Source organism: Crinia signifera, chromosome 3 (genome assembly GCF_055691185.1).
Source record: "Crinia signifera chromosome 3, ASM5569118v1, whole genome shotgun sequence".
NCBI lineage: Eukaryota > Metazoa > Chordata > Amphibia > Anura > Myobatrachidae > Crinia > Crinia signifera.
In genome coordinates this window covers 39,104,056-39,122,069 of record NC_139219.1, presented here as the reverse complement: position 1 = coordinate 39,122,069, position 18,014 = coordinate 39,104,056, and the positions used below count along the sequence as shown (strand labels likewise).

General features: G+C 50.0%; 1 protein-coding gene across 5 annotated transcripts in view; it reads right to left on the bottom strand.

Annotated features, from left to right (window-relative positions):
• TRERF1 (transcriptional regulating factor 1) overlaps nt 1-18,014 on the bottom strand; it is a 171,195-nt gene that overhangs the window by 74,021 nt on the left and 79,160 nt on the right. For 2 of the 5 annotated variants that reach the window (XM_083175673.1, XM_083175674.1), the window contains one exon: nt 9,643-9,756. The exons of the other annotated variants lie outside the window; for them this stretch is intronic. The gene's annotated coding sequence lies outside the window, so the exon portion shown is untranslated. The remainder of the gene's footprint in view (nt 1-9,642; nt 9,757-18,014) is intronic. 5 annotated transcript variants of the gene reach the window in all.

Below are 18,014 nucleotides of genomic sequence, written 5' to 3'. Positions count from 1 at the left end.
CAAGTGAACAAATACTGTGGGGGTAACACACCACTAGCACCCCTAGAGGTGAGGCACCAGCACAGAGTATTTCAGCAGGCAGTATAACTCCGGAATGACTGCAGCAATTTACACCACACTTGTACATATATAAATTACAATCTGGGAACAAACACTGTGGGGGTAAGACACTCCTAGAACCCCTAGGGCTGTGGCAGCAGCACAGAGCTTTTCAGCAGACTGCATAACTGGAATGAATGGAGCAAGTTACACCAAACAGTACTCATATCAATTACAATCTGTGAACAAATACTGTGGGGTAACCACACCCCTAGCACCTCTAGGGCTGGGGCAGCAGCACAGAGTATATCAGGACATGCATGATATCAGAGGTGTACCTATATATTCGTGGGCCCCATAGCAAAAGTTTGTAAGGGCCCCCTATTTAGCAACTGATGGTGATAAATGTATGTAAAACATATTACTACACAGCAAAGATGGGCCCCTTCAGCTCTGGGCCCCATAGCAGCTGCACCCCTTGCAAATATGGTAGTTACGCCCTTGCATGATATGTCAGCATACCTCCCAACTTTCTGACATTTAAAATAGGGAAAGGGGTCGTGGCGTATACAAATGAGGGCGCTGCTTACGCAAATTAGGCCACGCCCTCGTTTTCGTTCACGAATAGACGCTGTGCGCATGCGCACAGCGTCTATTCTGTGAGATTGGGGGGGACTCCCAACTGCCCTCCCCCCCCCTCAGCGGGACACTGCCGGCCACCGGAGGGATGCGGAAACATCCCCAAAAATCGGGACGTTCCCGCGTTTAGTGGGACAGTTGGGAGGTATGTGTCAGTGATGACAGGGCTGCATGTGACAGGGACAGTGACATGATGTGAGGAGGGGAATGGAGATAGCATGTAGAGTCTATGGGGGGGGGGATGGGTAGGGGGGGGGGGGTCTTGCACTGCACACCCTAATTGTACACACACATCGAGAGGTGCTATCATGCTGGGACTTGTAGTTCTACAAAGAAAGGACACTACAGTGCTGATGCCCATGCTATAATAATTATAATAAGCTCTGCTTTCTAATATTGTGCAATAACAAGGTTCTATATACAGTATATATACTAGTTTGCAGATTTATGGGGGGGGCTTTTTGAGGGTAAAAACATAGTATGACGGATCCACAAGAGACGATGGGCCAAATGTACTAGGGTGAGAGTTTCAGAAAGTGAGAGATTTTGGGATAGTTTTCCCTTTTTTTTAAAGTGGCAATCATTGATAATGCATAACCAGGTTAATTTTGCCATGTCATTTATTGCTGCTTTAAAAAAAAGGGGAAAACTCTCCCAAAATCTCTCACTTTCTGAAATTCTCACCCTATTACATTTGGCCCGATGTCACCTTTCAAGAGTCAGATCTGAAATCACTGATATATATATCATAGTTACCTCCCCTCCTGCATTCTGCAGGAGACTCCCTGACATAGCAGCAATCTCCCTCATTAGTCTAGCAATCTCCCTCATGTCACCTAGCCCACATTACACTGTTACATCATAGTTACCTCCCCCCTGCATTCTGCAGCAGACTCCCTGACATAGCAGCAATCTCCTTCATTAGTCTAGCAATCTCCCTCATGTCACCTAACCCACATTACATTGTTAAATTTTTTGGGAAAAAAGGAATGAGAGATAGCTACATTTACAGTGAATCATCTGCACCATTTCCCAGCACTTTACCAAGTATAGTATATCTTACTAACTGCTTTGGGGCTCATCTACATTTGGATATAAGTCATTTTAAAAGATTCCTCTCAGATGTAGCAGTACACACCCATGCTTCTAGGAGCCACATTCACAATCTCTTTTCACAATCTCTCCATATATGGAACTAGACACGCCCTTTGGGTGGAGCATGACACGCCCCTCAGTGGGGCGCTGTGCAAAATTCTACTACCAACTATAATCTCCCTGAAACTCATTTTCAAAAGTAGGCAAGTATGATATATATCTGTAATGTATGGGCGCAGATTGAGGAATCTCTAAATTGGGGAAGGGATCTCTATATTGGGGGGGGGGGGGGGGGGGGGATAATCACAGAATTTGTGAAAATTATTTTTTTGTTGAGTCTGTGAATCATTTCTTTGTGGTTACTAGTGATGTATGGGGGCCACAGCGGTACATGGGGGCCACAGCAATGTATGGGGGCCACAGCGGTACATGGGGCCTGATTCGGGTTCAGGTGTAGTTTTCCAAACAATTGCAGAAATGCAACTGCTGACTCCAGCATGCGGAGGAGCGACCAGCACAGGACAAGGCCGTCTGCTTACTGGGTCCCTCCATGTGATGAGATTGCAAACTATAAAAACAAAATACCAACCAGTAAAAATGCATTTTAATTTGAATTTAATATTTAACTTTGTTAAAATGTACAAATAACATATTGTATACATATATTGGTGAACTGGATTATTGGCTATTTGGACTTGTGCTATTCTATCTTAGGAGCTGGGTTTTCATGTTTGGAAATGTTAGCAAATGGATAAATACATATAAAAAAATAAATCAAAACACCTAAATGTTATTGCTGTAATTACTTTGGCTACTATATAATGTATATATTTTCAGATGACGCTTCGGAGACCGTGTTTGAGGAGCGGCTGCGGTCCGAGCGCAGAAGAGGAAGAACTCGCCAGCAACATCCTGAGCAGCCGTCATCAGGAGAAGCATCTGCTCATCAGCAGCGACCACAAAGAGAGGACAGAAGCCGTTCTCCTCCACCTGCTTCTGCTTCAGCGTGGGACAGACCAGGCCCAGATCATCTCCCCGGGCCAAGCCATTGTCACCAACCCTGTCAGCAACCAGCAGAGAATGGGCCGAATCTCCCAGCCATCATTTCGGAGATCAACTTCATCATCACGTCGGCCATGATGCTGGAGATCAGCGGGCGGAACCTCCCAGCCTTCATGCTATTTTTCGGCGGACAAGGTGAGGATTTCCAGGTCATGGAGGCGGAGATCACCAGCAACAATCTTCCGGCCAGGTTGGTGGAGATCAGCGATCTGAACAACCCTCCCATGGTGGCAGACATCTGCGGATTCCCAGCTCACCATGCTACAGAGGATGAAGCCGCAGAATCCTGTGTCATCTGTCTGATGGACTTCGTGCCGGGAGAGCTGGTGGCCGTCCTGCCCTGCAGCCACATTTTCCACGCAAGCTGCATCTACGAGTGGACGGACACAAACCCCAGCTGCCCCGTGTGCCGAGGACCGTGCATCCCATCGCCGGTCATGTTTCGGATCTCCTGAGTACGGCAGGAGGATAAAGATCTACATCACCGTACAATCAGGTAATTCCTCCTATATCTCTCTGCTGTTATCCTGTTTCCTTCTCTCTTCCCTCTTTTTCTCACTCTTTCCATATTTCTCTGTTTCTTTTCCTTCTCTTCTCTCCTTTCCATACTATCCCACCTCTCTGTGCAATTCCATCAGCACTCTGCCATCTTCTATCTCCCCTGCTCTCCCCGCCCTCCTGCGGCGTGGAGCAGATGTATTTGCAGATTCTCTAAACTAAAAATGAGGTAAAAACCCCGCTATCAGGGTTTTTACCGCATTTTGGGATGCTCTAAGCATCCCCTGCCGGGTTACCGTGACGGGTGGCATCGCCAGAAAAATCTGGCGATGCCCCATGGAAGCCTATGGGCTTCTAACGCGAACCCACCGCCGCGCCGCACTGACCCGCCCCCCCCCTCACCTGTGTCTGCCCGGACCTCCTCCTCCCTGCACTATGATCCTCTTCCGGGTGCAGGGAGGAGGAGAGCCCGGTGCAGCAGCAGCAGTGCCGGGTAACAGAGGTAGGGGGGAACCGCCGGGACCTGCTGGGACCCGCTGGCTCACCACTAAGGACAGCTCTTAACGCAAGAGCTGTCCTTTGCCATAATTATCGCATATGTTACAGCATATGTAATAATTATGTATGTGATGGGCGGCGAAGGGGGGCGGAGCTGGGCTGCGGATGTAAGAACATCCCGCCCCATAGTCAGCATACTGGGCCTGATTCTTGCCCTGCGCTGTAGTGATGCACAGGGACGGCGAGAGTGTGGGGGGGGGGTACTAATTACCTGGGCCTGGGCTTGCTGGAGGGGCCCGCTGCTGACCCTGGTCCGACGACCCTCCACCCCTCCCCTTCCCCCTCTGTCCCTCCTGGGCAGCAGCACACACCTACAGCATGTGCTGTGCTGACAGCAGGCTCAGCTTGAGCATCTCACTAACAGCATGAGAGTTCATGCCGAGCCTGCTGCCAGCACAGCACATGCTGTAGGTGTGTGCTGCTGAGGGGAGACAAAAACACTCCGTCCTCTACTTGTTTTTTAACTCCCCTGAATCTTTTAGAAGGCATGGCCTAATCGCGGGAGGTGGCCACGCCTCCCACTATTAGGCCACACCCTAAAATGTTACCGGGGCCCGACATACCTTTGACGCATGTAGCAAAGTACAGAGGTTTGGTACCTTGCACATGTGTCGGACCCATATTGCGCATGTGCACTACAGGTCCATGGCTTTAGTCAGACTACGACCCATTGTCAGCGATTGACAGTCTGATGCTGTTTGCAGGTGGCAGACGTGACACCTCCTGCTGCATTACCGTATGAGTATTAGAATCAGTATCAGCTTCATTGGCCAGGTATATATGCGTGTACTAGGAATTTGTTTCGGTGTACAATACAGCAACCGAGAGGTAACAAGTAAACAGGTGGTGGGGGTGGTGGGGTGAGGGGGGACACACGTACAGACTTCAGATAGGATTACAGTAAGGGGACTCAGTGAAGATTGCATACAGATGATATAAACTACTAGTCAATCTGTTCAAGTGTTTAGGAGTTAGGCAGGTGGACCGCTCGAGGGAAGAAGCTTCGGCGGCTTCTGTTGGACCTGGGGGGGGGACAGCTCTGTATCATCTGCCAGTTGGCAGCAGGCTGAGCGTGCCGTGTCCAGGATGTTGCTTATCTGCTGCGTTCCTGATGATGGTATCAGCGTTGGATCCCCACTTGAGGTCCCGGGTGATTGTGGTCCCCAGGAACTTGAAGGAGGTCACTAGCGAGTCCCCGTCTGTAAGCTGATGCGGGTGTGGTATGACTCACCGACAGTCGGGATCCCGACAGTTATCCCGACGTCGGGATCCCGACTGCCTGGCCTCAGACAGCGTGGCCAGCGCAACAAAGCCCCTTGCGGGCTCGCTGTTCTCGCCACGCTGAGGGCACGGTGGCAAGCTACGCTCGCCACCTATTCTATTCTCCCTCTATGGGGGTTGTGGACCCCCACGAGGGAAAATAGCCGACGGCCATCGGGAACCCGGCTGTCGGTGTTTTAGCAGTCGGGATCCCGATGTCGGGTTAATGACTGTCGGGACCCCGTCCGGCACCCAGCTGATGCATCCCTGTCCTTGATGAGGCCAATGAGTGTTGTGTCATCGGTAAATTTATTGATATGAACTGATTGGGATTCAGAGGTACAGTTTTTGGTATATAGAGATGAGAGCAGGGGTGAGAGCACACAGCCCTGCGGGGCACCAGTGCAGGTTAACAAAGGTTGTGGGGTGAATTACCCGCTTTAACCACCTGCTTTCTGTCTGTCAGGAAGTCCACAATTCAGGAACAGGTGGCTTCCTGGAGCTCTTGGCAGATTAGTTTTGGGAAGGGGATGCTGGGGATGATTGTAGCGAACAACAACACGACCTTTGCATAGGTGCTGGGTATGTCCACATGTTGGTGAATGTAGTGTAGGCCCAGGTTACCTGCATCCTCAACACACCGATTCGCTTGATAGGTGACCTGAAGGGGTTCTAGCTGGGGGTCATGTGTCTTTGGGTGCGGATGTTCCTGGGTCATGGCTCGTGCATATGGACTGGACTCCGCTCACAAAGTATCAGTTTGGGTGTTTTTTTAAGCATTGGGTGTAGCGTGTCGACCACTCATCTTGGGACTTCAGAGCGCACGCATTGCGGATTGGCGCAGCTACTTCAGCAGCAGCAGGTTTTACGGTTCCAGAAATTCGAGGTAAATTTAGATGGGAGTTCTATTGAAGATGGGATGTTGCCCATAGCAACCAATCAGATTGTACTTTTTATTTAGTTTGCACCATCTAGAAGATAATAGATAGAATCTGATTGGTTGCTAGGGGCAACATCCCATCTTCAATAGAACTCCCATCTTAGTAAATGACCCCCTAAGGCCTTGGGCTGATGGAGATCGGCCAGTTACACACGTTATATTAGGCCGTTGCTGTAACTAGTAGTTACAGTTTTGTGTTCATCTTTTAGTCTGTTACTGGGGTGTTATGTCCAGCGGCAGCTCCATGCTGGATGGGGGCTGCCACTGGCCGTGATGCCAGCCCCCCTCCACTGCCCCTGCTGATGCCAAATGTGGTCACGGGACTGGCGCATGCGCAGTCTTGTCCTTGGTATTACACATGCACATACCCTGGATTTTATGGGCTGCAGCCAAAGCAGCCAATAGAGGCATCCCGGAGGGAGGGAACCCCTCCCAATGGGACTGCCTTGGGTGACTGGCAGGTGGGATTTCCAATAGGAAGTCACTACCAGTCACAGTGCAGCCAGTACAGTCTCACAGGCTGCATCTGGCTCCACTTGTCAGTAGGGATGGCCATCGTTGCCATTGCCATCGATGGTTGCCATCGATGGCAATTCTGCAACTGGCCATCGATAGTGCTAAACTATGCAATGGATGACCATCGATATTTTTACATATCGATGGTCATCCATTGTGTTTCATTGATTGGCCTTCAGGCCAATCAAAACACGAGGGGGGCTTCGCGGGTGTCGGGGGCGGAGCTATGCTCCGTGTCCCGGCACTTAAAAAAAAAATAAACAGCAAAACCTTGTTTTGCTGTTCCATCGATGGAGGGAAACCATCTGGTTCTCCCCCATCGATGGCAAAAGTATTCGACATCGGCCATGAACCATCGATGTTTCCAAATCATCAATGGTCGATGGCCATCCCTACTTGTCAGAGCACAGTGGTGGATTTTAGCTGGGGGGGCTGCAGTCCTGCAACCCATAGGTAAAATCCACCACTGGTCATGTCCAATGTCGTTTGTCTTGTGTTTGTCTTGTCTGTTCCCCTGTCCATCCTACTCGGAGATTAGCTACTCGCCATTGTTGGCAATGGGAGTCTTGAGGGATTTACAATTTTTGCCTGTACTGACGGACTAATTTGGCTATTTACAATTACACAATTTGGTTTTAGGTCTGTCCCTCAGCAGGTTTTTATTTTACCTCTTGCCGAGTTCACTTGTGTTTCCCTACCCCTACCCCTACCCCCCCCCCCCCCCCCCCCCCCATTTTCCCCTCTGTGTCTTCATGTGTGTTGAGGCCACTTTAGCAGAGTTGCCAATACAATTAGTAGCATTTTTTCTTTTGGCAGATCCTCCGATATATCAATAATCATTTGTATATTAATAAACAGCTGACGCTTCTCTGCCAAATCTACGTCTCAGTGTCTTTATTCCATTACAGTATAAGGCTAAGTGACCTGTACCCATGACACCCCTCATCCGATAGAAGGTTTAGGGACCAGAAAACCTCCATAGGTCTTATGCACAACTTTACATTATGGGCAACCACAACAATTCTAGAACTACAAGGGTACTCTTTACCTAGAAGGGCGCCCGCGATTGGAATCGCGGGCGTCGGGGGTAAAAAATCGCGGGCATCGCGGGTAAATCGCGGGTACATAAAAATCGGCTGCCCGCGATGACCGCGATTTTCCCATAGGGAACAATGTTAAAATGGATGATTGACCGCGATTTTAATGTAAAATGCCTCAATGCCCGCGATTTTACCATAGGAATCAATGTTAAATGGGCTACAGAGCCCAAATAGGCACAATTAACCCTTAAATGTCCCCCCAAATTTTTAACGCCACCCCACGATCCACGCCAACCCGAAGCGTGGCGAGCGCAGCGAGCCCGCGAGGGGCGGCGGTACGCGTCCTCCGACCTTTTCATGCCCTACTATCCACGTCGGCGTGGAGTTGAGAATAGAATAGTGTGGCGAGCGCAGCGAGCCACCGAGCCCGAAGCGTGGCGAGCGCAGCGAGCCCCGCGAGGGGACGCGGATACCTTCACAGGTAAACGCGTCCCTTCGCGGACTTCACAGGTGTCCGCGTCGCCACGGACACCTGTGAAGCCCGCGAGGGGACGCGTATAACTGTGAAGGTATCCGCGTCCCCTCGCCACGCTTCGGGCTATTCTATTCTCAACTCCACGCCGACGTGGATAGTAGGGCATGAAAAGGTCGGAGGACGCGTACCGCCGCCCCTCGCGGGCTCGCTGCGCTCGCCACGCTTCGGGTTGGCGTGGATCGTGGGGTGGCGTTACAAATTTGGGGGGACATTTAAGGGTTAATTGTGCCTATTTGGGCTCTGTAGCCCATTTAACATTGATTCCTATGGCCAAATCGCGGCCATTGAAGCATTGAATGTAAAATCGTGGTCTGCACAAAATTTAACATTGATCCCTATGGGAAATCGCGGTGATCGCGGGCATCGCGTCGCGGCCGTTAATGTACTGCCCGCGATGCCCGCGATCACCACGACGGGCGCCCTTCTAGGTAAAGAGTACCACTACAAGTCCCAGCATGCTACAGAACATAAATAAATAAATCTGCTTCCTGATGCACAAAGTCACGGTTATCAGTGCTTTGCGCATGTGTAGGAGCCGTTCCTGTGGGTCATGTGGTGTAGGGTGCCAGACTGTCAGTGACTGACAGGGGCCTGATTCAGACCTGCTCACTAAGCAGCATTCTTTCGATGGTCGCCGACATGTGACATCAGCCACCCACCCTGAACAGGCATTGGCCCATCTGTGTTCCCAGCATTTTCATGGGGGCGCCCATAAAACGATGGGTGTTCCCCTGCCCGAGGCCACTCTCTGCCCCTTCCCTCCCTTCAGTGAGTGACGCCTGGTGTTCGCACATCGGGTCTGCATATGGGTATTCTCGCCCATACGCATGTGCAGACCCGCAACATTGAGCCGGCCTGAATCACCCCCATAATGCAATTTTCACGGGGTGCACGTGAGGGGATGGGGGGGGGGGGGGGGGCGGGGTGAGGGGTAGGGGAAAGGGGTCTCCGTATGTAAAGACATGTCATGTCAATGCTTTATAGGTGGGGGGAAGAGGCCGGGATGTAAAGGTGTCCATACACTTAGGTGGCATCTCTGACGGGAGGTACCCGGGCGGCAGAACTGCATATGATACACATTATGCCGTCCTTACGCATACGTATGCAATCCCAGCCAAGCCTGCTGAGATGTGATAAATCTATCGTGCATCAGGTGCAATGCACACAGGACAGCGCATCGCTGAGGATTTGCCCTGGTGTATGGGCACCTTTAGTCACATGGGTGCTGCAAGTCGGCCAGTGGTGTGTCAGGGATCCGATGCTGCGTCCTAGGGCACAGCTCAGATCACTACTGCAGCAGGAGCCGTCTACTGGTAACCATTCAGTGTTTACAGAGTGGATCACTTGTTTCTCAGCACCGCCGGTATCGTTATATTGCCACTGCCACATATCGTATAGTGCGTACGGGGCATTACAAAACGTGTTCTCAGTTAGGCCTCGTATCTCCAGCATTCGCTCACCTTGTGCACTGAAGGCCGGGGAGAGACAGGTGGTCCTGTAGGATGGGCACTTTCTTCCAATCAGCGGGCAAGGAAAGCTACTACCAATACACTGGGCACATATCAGGCTGAGCGCTGGGGGAGAGGAACGGAGACAGTGCAGGATTACAGCGTTATACAGGAGGACAGACAATGATGGTTATATAAGGGCATCACTGGTATTCATGGGAACCTTTATTTATATGGTGCCACAGGGTGTACACAATGTTATACAGTAATACATAGGTTACCATAAGCCATAATACAGCCAGGGCTGGTGCAAGGTTTCATGGCACCCTAGGCAAAATTCTGCCTTCTGCGCCCCTCCCCGCCACCTGCCCTAACCACCCTTGGTCAAAAGTGTGAATGTGGCAAAGTGAAAGACAGTTCTGCCCGCCCCCCCGAAAATGTCAATTACCGGCAGCTCTAGTGCACGCGTATGGGTGGTTGGTGGATCACTCGTGCATACAGCATGGTGTGCCGATATATCGGCTATCGGTGATACTGTACAGGCAACGCAATAGGTCTGCCAACTACACCATTGACAGACATATTGATGGTACACACTGACTGATGGTCCAATATATAGGCCAGTACATATGAATATATACTGGCCGATATATCGATGGACCATTAGGACTGAGACTCATACAAAGAACCTGGCACACACACATGTATGTATGTGATATATATATATATATATATATATATATATTAGGTGATTCATCGCGCCCTACGGGCGCTCTTCACACTGGCGTAAGGGGCTGCGCCCCCTTAATTTGTGAACGTTTGTATTGTGAGAAATATGGTTAGAATTGTATGAAAGATGCCCTTTATTCAGGGCCAGAGCAAGGGTTCTTGGCACCCTAGGCAAAACTTCTGCCTACTCTCCCCCCAAACACTGCCAATTACCCACTTTCCCAGTCAGTCAGGTGGGGGAGGTTAGAATTAAGCACAGGGGGAGGGGTAGGCTGTGGGAGTATACAATTAGGCACAGGGGGAGGGGTAGGCTGTGGGAGGGGAGGTTAGGATTAGGCACAGGGGAGGTTAGGCTGCAGAAGGGGAGGTTAGGATTAGGCACAGGGGAGGTTAGGCTGCAGAAGGGGAGGTTAGGATTAGGCACAGGGGAGGTTAGGCACGCGGAAGGGGAGGTTAGGATTAGGCACAGGGGAGGATAGGCTGCGGGAGGGGAGGTTAGGATTAGGCACAGGGAAGTTAGGCTGCGGGAGGGGAGGTTAGGATTAGGCACAGGGGAGGTTAGGCTGCGGGAGGGGAGATTAGGCTCAGGGGAGTGGGTTAGGCTGCAGAAGGGGAGGTTAGGATTAGGCACAGGGGAGGTTAGGCTGCGGGAGGGGAGATTTAAAAATGTTTGAGTGAAGAAGAGGAGGAATTAGGATAACTAAATCCCCCCTTCACCTAATGGAATGGTCTAGATCCGCCCCTGCTATAAAGATAAGAGCCAGCCACAGGGAATGCCTTCTAGCAGAACAGCTAGCCTGCTGCACCCTCAACCCCCCGCATCCATGGCCCCACACCCTCTCCTTCTCCCCGGATCTCTGCTCCATGTTCGGTCACTCCCCCACCACATCATGGTTGTTTCCTGGCGCCATTGTCGAAGCACCCTGGAGCCGCTGCTTCTCCGCCACCTCGGCCTCCAGGCGGGACACGGGGGCGAGCACGGCACTCAGACTCACCATTTTGCCAGTTGGGACAGGACAGGGGGCGCGCCGCTGAGCCGCGCGAAGCACCAGAGCACACGGTGCTCCTCGAGCTCTCTTTCTGCTGCAGCTGCAATATAACTGGAGACAGCCTCCACAGCGGGGGCGGGGCACGGCGCTGAGCCGCGTGAAGCACCAGAGCACAAAGTGCTCCTCAGACTCACTGCTGCCATGTTGACACTGACACTAGTGTGGAGCAGGGGGTGGGTGGGCGGCTGCTGCCGGATTAATGCGCTGATGCCGCGGAAACATATTTAAAAAAAAAACCTGCTGAGAGAAAAGTGGCAGATCAAGGCCGCCCTCCAGCTGCAGGCACCCTAGGCAGCTGCCTGATGCTGCCTAGTGGTAGCTCTGGCCCTGACCGCATTTGCTGCATAGTTCTGCTAATATCTTGAGGATTTAAATTGGCCACAAGTCTCATCCTTTTCCAATTAATTGTCCACATGATCAGATCGTCTTCCTGAGCGCATCATTACTTGGTTATAAGAATCACTGAAAGGTTTGCGTGGAACATAGTATGATAGAGTAAAGGTCCATACACACTGGGCGACTATGCCCACATAGGCATAGTCGCTGGACAGCGATGATGAGGAAAGCTGCTCAGTGCATACACACTGAGCGGCTTTCCCCCTGCCCGGCAGCGCTATGCAAAGCCGTCCTGAAAACTGCTCATCTGCTGGTATAACCAGCAGATGAATGGCATTCCCGGCGATATTGCAGCAGCGCTCACCGCCGGGCCATACACACTGGGTGGCTTTGAGCTGAAAGCCGCTCAAACCTCCTGTTTTGAGCGACTTTCAGCTCAAAGTCGCCCAGTGTGTATGGGCCTTTACAAGGACCTTCCCCAGGAGAGAACACAAAAGGGATCGCATGTGCTTAATCCTAATACAGCAATGCTAGCTCATCCTACAGATCTGTGTTCACAATAATTATCCCATTCGGATAAAGTCAATTTATTATACATGAGGTATTATTTGTATATTCAAACTCAATTATTAGGCGCTAATTTAAAAAGAATTAGTGTTAATCAATAATAACGACTCTAATATTGATAATGGAATTTGATAAGCTGCAGGCTTCTAGTGTGCTGCTTGGATTTCTAGGATATACTGTACAAACCAGCTTCAATTTTTACACAAAAATATGGGGGTGGAAGCACTGCGCTGAGTTTACTACTTATACCATGTATGAATTCACACATTTCCTTAATATAATAATATTTCTTTAGATAATATAGATAGTTTCAATATGGTGGCCATCACAATTAAAAAAACATATATTTGAATATATAAAATAGCAAAATATGTACATCAAAATATCTTTTTGATGAGAAAAATATAAATGGAATAAAAATATATATATACAAAATTCATACAATTATACAATAATGTTGCTGTTATTTCCAATTAGATTAATCTGCAGTATCAATCTAATGGGCTTCTAGTTGGCAGTCTTTAATAAGCCAAAATGCACAGTCAGAGATTGGTGATGTATAACTTTGGCATATAGCTGATGAACGGGTAAGTTGCCACAAATAACCACTGCGGGCACCGGGCTTTCCATACTCACAGCAGGGGTCCCGGACAAGATGTTAATCGTCTGGAAGGTGAGCGCACTGCCTCCCTCTTAGGTGCGGATCACTCAGCACACATACCAGCTGCAGCCAGCACCCGCAATGCCCCCCGCGATATGTGCTGAGCAGCGGCTGACCTATGCTCATAGACAAAATGCTGCGATCTTAGCAGGAAAGACAGCGGATGCACTGTATCATTGTGGGCAGGACCGCGCACCGCGATCACTGGGGGGCATACACATGGAGCGGTCAGTGCTTTATTTCTAGTCATTTCTAGTCCGATCACTTAGAAATGGGGCTGAAATCGCCCCACGTGTAGGCCCCTTGCTCTCTGCACATGTTACTTCTGCCCCACCTGCAGTGCAGCATGGCTTGGTTCATAGAACAAATTTGTCCAGCGATCAGATCTGAATTAGGCCCAAAGCCCTGGAGGTAGCAGTAACCTTAAATGTGCCGTTACTGTGTCTGACTGAACCTGACCCTTACGCAGGGCTGTGAGGAGAAATCCGGGGAGATATTGCCCCTAAATTCTGCTGTAGGGCCAGAGTCTGAGCCTTAAGGCCCCCATACACTATGCGATTTGGTCCCGATTTCACCCGATTCAGATGGATCGGGCAGTGAAATCGGGCCAAATCGCAGGTATAGACACCCGGTCCGACCCAATGCGCAGTCCCGTGCGCATCGGGTCAGGGTCGGGAGGTCGGACCGGCTGCACATAAGATTTGCTAAATCTTATGTGCAGCCGGGCAGGGGACATAGGCGGCGGATGCTGGCAAGGGAGGTGGGCAGGGGGAGCCGGAGCAGGGAGCTGTCAATGCTCCGTCTGGTGGAGGGAGCAGGGGGGGGGGGGGGGGCGGTGGACGCTTCTAGTAGCGCAGAGGCAGCGGACGCTGCGGGGGACACAGGCGGCAGTAACGTAGAGGCAGGCAGGGGGAGCCGGGAGCTGTCAGCGATGCAGTCTATGTAAATGATCTGATGCAGCATCCAAGTATTATGCTATGCTCACTCCCGGGTGCAGTCATCCCTACATGAGTGAAGGGAGCCACCCTGGAGTGAGTATAACTTATATGTGACTGAAATAGGGAGTAAAGTCAGGTCAGAAACATACAGCATGCTAATATACGTTATGCTTACTCCCGGAGCAGGGCCGGTGCAAGGTTTCTCAGCACCCTAGGCAAATATTCTGCAAGCCGCCCCCCCCCCCCCCCTTCAAACAACACTAATATATATATATATATATATATATAATGTTAGGTTGTAGACCGCACTCTCACTGTGGAGGAAATCAGTCAGCGGTGGGGTGTCCTGTGAAGGGGTGCAGAGTGTACTCCGAACTCCAATTTATAACAAATGGTTTCTCTGAAGCAGAGACACAGGCACTCGCCACTTTATCCAAAAATAACTCAGATTTTTGGTAAAAAACAGATAGAGTTTATTGCTCATATAAGCCAGCAGGTCAAAAGGTTATAGCATCACCAAACTCCGACGTTTCGGTCCTTCACAATGGACCTTTATCAAGGAGCCTAATAGAGCACAGAAAACAATGTGAACAGCACAAAGTGGCTACTACATGTTTAAGTGCTCAACAGGAAATGCAACAAAATATAGACATATGCAGGTAGACTTACGTTTTTAGGTGAGATAAATAGTACAGCAAAGCCATAGAAGCTGCATGCAAACCAGCATGGAGCAGAGGTGGTAACTACAAGGAAGTGCTGGCTTGGTTTATATAGCCCCCAACAGGAAATGAATAGCGCTGTGTGCCGCCGAGATCCCCGGTGACGTCACTTCCGGTGTGACGTTTACCAGGAGGAGAATGCTTCTACTGACACGCAAGATGGCGGAAGCGGCACTTCCGCTGTTTGGAACGCATCGCTTAGGGATGCGTTCCACCTTGTTAAGGTGATGGTGTGGGAGGCTAGCGATGCGCCACACGCATCATACGTGAGGCGGTGACACTGCGCAGAAGGGGCGTAGTGGGCACGAGCCGGTATCGCGGGAGCGTGTGGGGGCGGCGCGCTGTGACGTCAGGAGCCCTATTGGAACGCACCACCCGGAAGTGTGCGTTCCAGGGCATATTGTGATAGAAATGGGACAGCCGTGTAGGTTGCCTAATTGGAACGCAACACCATGTGATGTGCGTTCCGGGGCAAAGCGCCAGCGGGCGCATAGGGGGTACATGGAGGAACACTGAGAAAAAGACGTCAAAACCCATAAGAAACATAACTTAATTAGGAGTATGTTTCAGGGTATAGCGCGGTGAGCGCATAATTTGGCATATGGGATGTTGTGGGAGAACTGAGACTCAGTAAGTCTCAATGGGAGTTCCAATAGATTGTATTCATTTCTAAATGGGGAAAAAAACTATATAAACCAAAGTCTCAGTACCAACTGGGTGAGGTAATAAAGACATATAGCATTATTATGGGTGACTACTAACACCAGTGTGTCATTATTGCCATTAGTACACCGATTTAGTGACTAGAGGCAAGTGTGATCAGGGTATAAGTAGGGTTATATCAAGTGGGTGTCAATGGCCCCAAATGTGGGGTATAGAATATGGTGTATGACAGCACCTACTAGTGCAGAGGATAAGTACAGAGCAAATGAGGGAAAAAGAATGAGGGAAAAGAAGGAACAAGAATGAGGGAAAAGAAGGAAAAAGAAGGAAAAGAACAGAGGGAAAAGAACGGAGGAAGGGGTGAGAACCAGAGTTTTGTGACAATACAGTTCAAGCATTACTTTCAAAACATCATACATTTATTTCAGAAAAATATTCAGCGGATTGTTTTCATTAAGACCTCTCGGGGCCAATGTCCCAAGTTCAAAAATCCATCGGCTTTCTTTCTTTTTTAATAATAGTCCACGGTCACCACCTCGCGGAGGAGGAGGTACCCAGTCAATAAGCCGGCAACGTAGGCTAGCAATCTGATGTCCCGCAGAGAGGAAGTGCCTTGGGATCGGTAGGTCTGTTTTGCCAGTTTCCAAAGCGGACCGGATCGAGTTCCTGTGATTGGCCATGCGTTCCCTGAATTTCCGGGTGGTCATACCAATGTATGCCAATCCGCAGGGACAAGTGAGAAGATAAATAACATGGTCTAAGAGACAGTGTAGCCGAAATCTGATCTTTATGGCTTTACCTGATAGGGGGTGTGGGAAAGTAGGACCAGTCAGCATAGCGTTACAGGTGGTGCAGCCGGTGCATTTGTAGCACCCAGGGCGTTGGGAGAGAAGCCAGGAGGTGTTTTGTTTGGGATCCGGTTGGATCATGGGTCGCATGAGTAGCTGCTTCAGGTTTGGACCTTTGCGATATGCCATCATAGGGCTTGTATGGCGTTGTAGTCTGAGGTGGGGGTCAGACGATATCATCGGCCAATTTCTTTGTAGACTCCTGTTGATGGTGGGGGATGCATGGTTGAAGGTGTTCACAAAAGTCATACGTGGATTTTTGTGAGGGTGTTTAGCTTCAGTGTTGCACTGGTGTGCCATTTTGGTTTTGGCTTTTTCCAGACATCTGTGGAGAGTTTTCTTGGTATATCCACGGGTTTTAAAGCGTTCAGTCATGGCTTCCAGTTGTTCTTTCATCACTATTGGGTTGCTATTGTTGCGTATCACCCGCATATATTGTGATACCGGTAGGTTCTCCTTGAGAGCCGGGGGGTGCTGACTGCTGGTGGTTAGAAGGGTGTTTCTGTCTGTAGTCTTCCGAAACAGACTGGTTTGTAGGTGATTGTCAACAATGGATACACAGATGTCAAGGAAACTGATGGAGGTAGGGTGGATAGCGTGGGTGAAACGGATTGGATGGTCCATCATATTGAGTGTAGAGATCATCTCAAGTAGTTCGGATTCGGTGCCTTGCCAGATTAAGAATATATCATCGATATACCGTCTGAACATGGCTATCTTCTCGCTGAATCTAGGTAGGATGAACTGGTCTTCGTACTCTTGCATATATAGGCAGGCATAGGATGGGGCTAGGTTGGATCCCATCGCGGTTCCCGCGATCTGGATGTAGTATTTCTGTTGGTGCATAAAATGATTGCATCTGAGAATCAGCGTGGCAAGATCAACAAGGAAATCGGTAGGGGGATGGAGGTTGGATCGAGTGTCTAGTTTTTTCTTCAAGACCCTGAGGCCATCATCATGCGGTATGACAGTATATAAAGAACTGACATCCATAGTAGCCAGCAGTGGTTGATCGGATAGGTTGATATTCTGTAGTTGTGTAATGAAGTCGCTTGAGTCCCGGACGTATGTGTGACCAGATGTTACCAGCGGTTGTAGAAAACAGTCGACGAAGATTGCCAGGGGTTGCAGGAGGGAATTGCGAGCAGAAATGATGGGCCTGCCCGGAGGGTTGGTGTCTGATTTGTGAATTTTCGGTAGTGTGTATATGATGGGGCAGACAGGGAAAGGTACCGTGAGGAAGCTGTGGTTATCTTTGGAGATCCAGTGCTGGGATACGCCAAGGTTCAAGAGGGCATCAACCCTGCGTTTAAATCCAGGGATTGGATTTTGGGGAACCTGGGTATACGTCTGAGTGTCAGAGAGTTGGCGGAGAATCTCAGTGTTGTACTGGGTCCAATTTTGGATGACGACAGCGCCGCCCTTGTCAGCCGGCCGGATGACTATTTCTTTATTGCGTTTAAGGGTTGTCAAGGCTGTGCGTTCCATGGTTGTCAAGTTCTGAAAAGATGGTTTCTTTTGGGTGTTCTGGATATCAATCTCAACCATCCTAGTAAAGGTTTTGATTGACGGATTGGCGGAGACCGGGTCAAAGGATGAAGGTGGCTTGAGTTTGGTAGTACCGGATAAGGGAGTGGTTATCACGGTGTCGTTGTTGAAATGCTCTTGAAGCCTCAGTTTTCTCCCAAATTTGTAGAGATCAACGGATGCTTCGAACGGGTCGAAGTGGCACGTAGGAACAAATGACAGGCCCTTGGAAAGTAGGGAGATCATAGAAGGGGTGAGGGACATATCAGAGAGGTTGAAGATTAAATCTTCGCCTGTCTGCGTACTCTTTTGCCCAGAATTTCCTCGGCGGGGGTGTGGCCTTGGCC